Here is an 8,328-nt window from a genome sequence, read left to right as displayed (position 1 = left end):
ATCAAGGTAGTTCGCCACCAGGCAGTTCGCCACTTGGTAGCTCGCCACTAGGGAGCTCCACTTCAGCCTCTGAGTCACAAGCCACTTGGGAGTAGATGTCACTGACGTGGTACTTAGCCAAAAAATCGATACTCCACCAAAAATTGATTCATCAGCTTTCAATTTGTCGTTCTTGTACATGTCAAGCGGAATCAGGTCCATCAAATAATTCTCAGAGACATCGACGGTATTGAAGTCCGTTCAGTAACCAAGCCTCTGAGAGAGAGTACCACTTAGGTTGTTCTGGTAAACCGTCAAATTCATGAGATACTTAAAATCCCCAAACTCTTTGGGGATTTCTCTCGATAGATTATTCTCAAAGAGTTGCAGAGAGATGATCTGCGTCAAGGGCCTGAGTTCTGAGAGATCTCCTTTGTGGTTGTTAGTTGAAGCGTCGAAGTTATAGAGACTAGTGAGCTTTCCAAGCCTGACTAGGGCTTATCGTAGACATGGAGAGGCTTGGAGGCAAGACCGACAACAGCAAAAGTGTCGAGGCCACCCCTGTAAGTACCCATCTGGATGAAGGCATAAGCAGCGATGCCATATGGGTTGAAAGCTTGCTTGACGATGCCGCCATCGAGGATCTGATCCTGTTCATGGGACGATGGCGATGGAACAGGCAAAGGGGCCTTAGGACTATTTTAGTAAAAATAGATGCACATTAATTCGTAAAAGGGTAGAATAGGTATTTTGAAAAAAAATCATCTCTTCAACATTTTCGGTCTTGATCATTAACAAAAGGGAGGTATTTGTTGAATTTTTTAAAACTAGACGAAAGATTTTTGCGAAAAATAAAACTATAAAAGAGGTTTTTATGATTATCAAAAACTTCAGGAGAGGTTTTTGTATTTTACCCTTATTATTTTTTGCCTCGTTTTCCTTAACACTTTTGAATCTCTTTCTTTGTCATTTCTCATAAGTATGCCAGGTTCAAGGTCAACCAGGACCATTGTGTTTCTTGAGGTAGGCTTCTCCTTCTGTTCTCAATTGGCATTCTTTTGGAGCCTTGGTAGTCTTCTTGCTCTTTTTACAAGTGCGAAAAAGATGACCAACCTTGTGAAATTCATTGCAAAGTTTTGGAATATTCTCATAGAGAACTTTCTGAAAAAAATCTCCTTTACCTAGACCTATCCAGATCTTCTCGGGTCTTGGCTTTATGATGTTGAGTTCTACACAAACTCTTGCCTCCGTTGCCGTCGTGCAGTGCATAGTGGCCAGGGGAACTTTGAGAACTCTCCTGACATTACTAGCAATTGATCGTTGATAAGATTCACCAAAGAGATCAATGGGAAGCTTAGGAAAGCTTATCCAAATAGGAAGAACGGAGGGGTCCTCCCCTGATTTGAATTCCGATGACCATTTAAAAAATCGAAACAAAAAACCCTTGACATAGATTACTTCTCTTAACCAAACAAGAAGAAAGTCCTCTTCATTTTTAAACCTGAACAAATGGTGTTTGTGATCGATGACCAATTACAAAATCGTTTTTTAAAGAAAAACGACCTTGGAGAAGAGATTTAATCTCAGGTATTCTAGGCCTTCCATAAGAAAACTTTGCTACTAGTGAAAATCTGAAGGGTTTGCAGGCCTTGGCAATCTCCTCTGAAGTAAAAAACAAGCAGGTTCCCCAAACTGAGTGAAGGAAGGAGGTTTAGGATAAAAATGTACCTGCTCAAGTGCACACAATTCAGAGACAATAGCAGCAAAGGATTTCTTTAGATGCAAAGGATTAGGATTAGGAGGGATTGAGAAACAATTAGGATTAGGAGGGATTGAGGGATCCCCCGACGAGGATTTTATCCTCTGGTTAGAGGATTATCAGTTGATTCACCTTATTGGGGTTCAATCAAGTGAGTGCCTCTAAAACTAAGGAGAGGCAGCCAGGTGAGTGCCTCTAAAAGCCTTGTCGCTAAATGTTTTAGAAGCGCTTGGTTGAGAATCAGATGCTTGATAGATAATCCATCTCTAAATTGCACTTTTAGATGCACATATGACTGTCTCTATTGCACTAGCGCAAAATGTTATATATAGAGGCAGTTAAAAGTGCCTTTGAAGGTTCAATTTAGAGGCACATTTAAATGCCTTTAAATGATTTTGTAGCATTATTATGTACGTCTAAAAGAAATCTAAGAAGAGGAAAAATCTCAACTAAAATGTTTTAACGACATTTTCAGCCGCCTCTAAATATATATGCTTTAATATTTGGAGGCACTTTTGGTCGCCTCTAAAGATGTTCCAATTTAAAAAAAAAAAAGTCTAACAAATTGTGAATATTGTTCTGGAAAACTTCCAGTTGATACACTTGTATGAAAATATATTCTTCAATCAAAACATAAAACTTATATCAAAATATATACCTCATCCAAAAAGAAACACCTTATCCATAAATTGTGATTGTTTTGTAAAAATTTCAATTAACTTTTATCATCATTTAAAAAAAAAATACAACATTCAACCCCCTCATTATCTTCCTTCTTCCTTTTCAATAGATTATTTCTTTGTTGACATCATACAAATCAAATATAAAATCCAAAAGAAATTTCTTTTAACATATAAAGAAAAAAAAGCTCTTTGTAATCCTCATCTAATTCTCTCTTCCTTTACAACTTGTAAAGAAAAGCAACAAAAAGAAAAAAAAAACAAAATAAACGGGTATAATTTTTATAAATTAATAGCTTTAAGATATTTAATCACATATAACAACGGGCTATCTACTCAAATCAAATGAAACAATATCCTTGCTCCAATCATGCCCTATATACTATCATTTTCCATGGAATCATACATATAGAATATTGCAAACACCTACGGTAAACCAATTATATATAAGACAAAAGTGTTAATGTTCATATTCATGAAGTTTCTTATAGCAAAATTCCTAAAAGCATGGTATTCATATTCTTGTTGAAATAGCATTAGGAGTTAGGTGACAAAGCATTTACTATGAAAATAAAACAAAAACATACTTTAGTAGTTTTGATATTGTATATAGTGTCAATGCCAATATTGTATTGATGCGGGACTAGACAAAGAAAAGCCAAGAAAAATTTTATCTACAATTTCACTACTAGAAAATTCATCTATAGATGTAGCCATAACTGCATCTAAAAGCTTAAGAATTTCATCTAAAGTAAATAAAAGGTAGCTACGTAAGTGCCTCTAAAAGTTCTGTCGCTAAATGTTTTAGAGGTACTTGGTTGAGCATTAGATCTGCTTCTAAATTGTACTTTTAGATGCACATACGACTGCCTCTATTGCATTGACGCTAAAAGTCCTGTATAGAGGCATCTAAAAGTGCCTCTAAAAGCTTAATTTAGAGGCACATTTGAATGCCTCAAATGATTTTGTGGCACTTGTATGTGCCTCTAAAAGAAATCTAAGAAAAGGAAAATTTTGTATAGTTTAATATTTAGAGGCACTTTTTGGCTACCTCTAAAGATATATGCTTTAATAGTGGCAGTTTTGGCCACCTCTAAAAATGTTCCAATTTTTTTTTTATAAAGTGCAATATATTGTGTATATTGCTACATAAAAATTTCAATTGATACACCTGTATGAAAATATATTCAATCAAAACATAAAACCCGTACGAAAACATATATAAAATCCAAAAATATACACCTTATCCATAAAATTCCAATTGACTTCCATCATCATTTTAAAAACAAAACAAAAAAACAAAAAAACACAACATTTAGCCCTCATTATATTCATTCTTCCTTTTGAGTAGGTGACTTCTTTTTTAACAACCTACAAATCAAATATAGAACAGTTCAAAAGAAATTTCTTTTAACATTTAAAAAAATGCTTTTTGTAGTCTTCATCAACCCTTTCTTCTTCTACAACTTTCAAAGAAAAGCAACAAAAAGAAAGAAACAAAGTAAATAGGTATACTTTTTGTAAATTAATAGCCATTGACTATTTAATCACATGTAGCAACAAAAAATGAAATAAAAATAATTATACGTAAATTTGTAATATTTACCAAAAACGAAGGCCAAGCAATAGTAGCTCCAATAGATGTTCTAATTGTCTTATAACGTCCATGGGGTCTTATTAAAGGCTCCTCATGAATTATCAGTACCTCAACATATACCTCTCAAAAATCTTGACTCAATTCAGTATCTCCTTTTTACATGGGTCTTTGATTATAACTACTTTGGCCACAATTTCTTGATTCCTTAATCTCTTCAAAAAAAACCTTAATCATTATCTTACAATCAAATTTTTTTTATCAAATCCAAGCCATCAAAATAACATAAGCAAATAAATATATTTCTCTTCAACTTAACTACTAGATAAGAAAACATACTTAATTGTGGGTTCTTGGACATTGTAGATTTGTTTATGCAACAGAGGCTTTACTTGCTGAACATGGAAAGTCCATTTCAGATTTTGGCATTTTCCATGCAAGTCTTTGGCAATGTGGGTTATTGGACATTTGCCAACAGAGGCTTTGTTGAATTGTAAATCTTTTTAGGGCTTTGGCAATGTGGGTTCTCATTGGCCATTTCAGATTTGACATTTTGCATCTAGGTCTTTGGCAGCAAAGCTCATTCAAGAGAGAGGTGGTAAGGTTGTTGCAGTAAGTGAAATAATCGACACCATTAAAAATAAAAAAGGGATTGATATAGGGGAGTTGCTTAAGCACCAAAATGAAGGAGCTCTCATTGGCCACTATTTAACTATGAAGCTTATCAATGACCCAGTAGATGAGATAGTCACTTGGCACCCTAGTATCAAACCAATATAACTATAGGCTCTTTGTGATTAGGTCGATGGACCTAACGTAAACCATGCTCTGTCCTTGGTCTCCGCATGGATGATGATTCTTACCATATTTCAAAAATATTGTTTTCATTTCTTACAATGTTTAAGAAATGAGTGGTTGATGCAAAGCTGCTCCAAAAGGAGCGACTGCTACAAAGCCTGCTCGAAAGAAGGTTTTTGTGAAGCCAACCCTGGACACTGGAATGGAGATAAGCCCCAAAAAGGAAGTGACTCAAACAGAAGAAGGCACTAAAAAGGAGAGCTCATCGAGGAAGAAAATCTAGACTCTTGTTTCAATCCTAACTGCTTGAAGCAAGGATTCTTCTGGCATTGTTGATAAGCCCAAGGAACCCAATTTTGACATTGACTAGTTGATAAAAGTTCATTACAAGTTCGATCTCAGGCCTGAAACTCTCTACCTTACCATCCATGTAATTGACTGGTTCCTATGAAAGCAGTTCCAAGGAGAGAGCTGCAGTTACTTGGCATTGGTGCTATGCTCATAGCCAGCAAATATGAGGAGATATGGGCTCCAGAGGTCAATGACTTGGTTCTGATATTAGGTAGAACATATACCAGAGAACAGATTTTGGCCATGGAGAAAGCAATATTGGGCAAGTTGGAATGGGCCTTGACAGTCCCCACACCTTTTGTGTTCCTTGTTCGTTTCATCAAGGCAGTTGCCTCTGATGAGATGGAAAACATGATCTTCTTCATGGCGTAACTTGGTTTGATGCACTATGAGACAATAAGATAGTCTATTTGGTTTGTCACTATTAGTAAGAGTCTATTTGTCTTAGATGAATGACTAGAATTAGGCAAGCAGCCTTTGAATGATTCTTTAAACAAGAATTATTTTTGTATAGCCAATTCAGCTCAGTTGTTGATTTTTCATAATAAATGAAGATTATTTAGCTTGTCAAAAAAAAAGTTTAAGAAATGACAAGATCAATATCTACTGTTAAAGGCCATTAACTGCCTACGAAAAAAAAAAATCACTTGTTAAGCATCTCCATATTATGAAAAAAAAAAATTTCAGTGCATCTCCACATCATTGCCATGGGAAAGGCACTATTTCTTTATATGTGGGCATTGGGCAAGCATATATTACTAGGAAAAAAACAAAAATAAACAAAAAATAAATAAAACAGAAAAATCGAGGGCATGACCATGAACGCAATTTTAGTTTCATCCCATAAAGAGTTTTGAAATTTTTGAAGTTCTATAGGAAAAAAATAATATCGAAATGGTTTTGGAACTTACCTTAGGTCTATGACAAGAAGCAGTTGTCCCTTTTCTAAATAATGGAGTTTACAAGTGACAAATATTATTAATTAATATTATAATGACAAAACCATTTTCTTGAGTGACAAATAGATAGTGGAGTCTAATAGTGATAGCTTACAAATGCATGCTTCATACCTCCAAAGAACCATTTTCTTGAGCATTGTTTGTAATGTTACGTATGACAGATGAACTCGAGAATTCCTAACAGAAGAAAAAAATAAACTTTATAAATGAGAAGGACGTGGTAGCTAATCTTATGCCCCATTCTTATTAATATATACACAACATATTCCAATTTTATCGGTAAAGAAAATCCTCTAAACAAGTTGGTTAATGATTATCTTACATGATAATCATTATACAAGTTTTACAAGCTCGAAGAGAATGCAAGCCGAGTTCCCGACTACATGGATTCACAGCCTGATATTAATGAGAAGATGAGATCAATCCTTGTGGACTGGTTGATTGAAGTTCCTTACAAGTTCAAGGAGAGAGCTACAGTTACTTGGTGCTTTGCTCATAGCTAGCAAATATGAGGAGATATGGGCTCCAGAGGTCAATGACGTGGTTCTGATATCAAATAGAACATATAGCAAAGAACATATTTTGGCCATGGAGAAAGAAATATTGGGCAAGCTGGAATTGATCTTGATAGTCCCTACACTTTGCGTTATGGAAAACATGATTTTCTTCATGACGGAGCTTGGTTTGATGCACTACGAGATATAAGCTATTGTCCATCAATGGTGGCTGCTTCAGCAGTCTATGCAGCACAGTGCACCCTGAATAAGAGTCCTCTTGGAGTGGAACTCTCAAGTTCGACATAGGATTCTCAGAGTCTCAGCTCATGGACTGTGCTAAACTGATGGTTCACTTCCATTCAGTAGCAACAGAGAGTAAGCTAAGAGCAGTGTACAAGAAATATTCAGATCCTCAACGTGGCGCTGTTGCTTTGTTGCCTCCAGCCAAAACCCACCCTTGACTGAAGTGACACACTGATCAGACTCCAACTGACAATTTGATTGATCTTGTTTTTATTCATTTTTTATTGCAACAGCATGCTTTCATTTCTTCAAAGTTGGTTTGTCACTATCAGTAAGATAGTCTGTTTGTCTTAGATGAATGACTGGAATTAGGCAAGCAGCCTTTGAATGATTCTTTAAACAAGAATTATTTTTGTATAACCAATTCAGCTCAATTGTTGATTTTTCAAAATAAATGAAGATTATTTGGCTTGTCAAAAAAAATGTTTAAGAAATGACAAGATCATTATAGTAAACAAATGAATATATAGACAGCTATTATCAATCAGGTAAAAATCCAATACTTGATTGGGTATAGTGCTGATATGAAGTATGCTACTAAACACCTACCCAATAGTGAATCTCCTACTTTATGGACAGTCTAGATCAGCCAGAGGATTCCTCCATGCTACAGAAGCTCTTTGCTTGACCCAATTAAGAAGCCTTTCACACAAAGATACATAAAAATGTATCTTCTCACTGAGCAAAATAAGAAATTTTGTCAAGGAGAAGCAGAAAGCCTAGACGTAAAACTTTTTAAAGATTTTAAGATACAATGAAGGAAGCTTTGAAACTTTTTAGTCACATTTAGTATCCTTGATGTAAAAGAAATGGATAGATTGCTCAAATATTTTTACTTGTGAGAAATTTGATGGTTGCTACAGTTAGTAGGGGAATGCAAATAAAGGCACCCAAGTTGAAGAATTTCAACTGTGTCTAACCCAGGATTTGGGTTGGGCCACTTAGAAAATCTTAGTATGCAGATACATTGGAGACCAGGCCCAACCATTATAATGGTATAATAAAGATCTAGTGCCAAAAAAAAAAAAATAGTTACAATTATTTGAGCAACAGAGTAATGGGCATAGAATTTGATTACTGGAGAAGAGGAAGTAACCTAGACAAACTATCTGCATTTCTGGCTCTATGGAATGTGGCATTGATCTTAGAGTAGTCAAATACCATCTCCAAGCTTGCAGCACTTCCATACCCTTATTTTTACAAGAAAACATGGCAGAAGGCTGGAAAGGTAAGACTAAATCTGCAGGCAAGATGTTTGACTTCCCCCCAGAGAGGATTAGTACCTGGACATCACTGGTCATTTCCATTTTGTAGTACTCAAAATCATAGTCGACCTGAAATAAGCATATAATTAAATATTAGGAACTTCCAACAACCAAATGGACACTGAGACTGAGGATAGCATACC

The 8,328-nt window shown here is 35.4% G+C and overlaps 1 pseudogene; it reads left to right on the top strand.

Moving 5' to 3' along the window:
* The first annotated feature begins 488 nt into the window (after window positions 1–488).
* Window positions 489–5,566, top strand: LOC148791621 (G2/mitotic-specific cyclin S13-6 pseudogene; annotated as a pseudogene).
* The last annotated feature ends 2,762 nt before the right edge of the window (window positions 5,567–8,328 follow it).

Source organism: Nelumbo nucifera, chromosome 5, assembly GCF_055504915.1.
Source record: "Nelumbo nucifera cultivar China Antique chromosome 5, China Antique-T2T, whole genome shotgun sequence".
Classification (NCBI taxonomy): domain Eukaryota; kingdom Viridiplantae; phylum Streptophyta; class Magnoliopsida; order Proteales; family Nelumbonaceae; genus Nelumbo; species Nelumbo nucifera.
The sequence above is the reverse complement of the archived record's forward strand: the minus strand, read 5'-3'. Positions and strand labels throughout refer to the sequence as shown.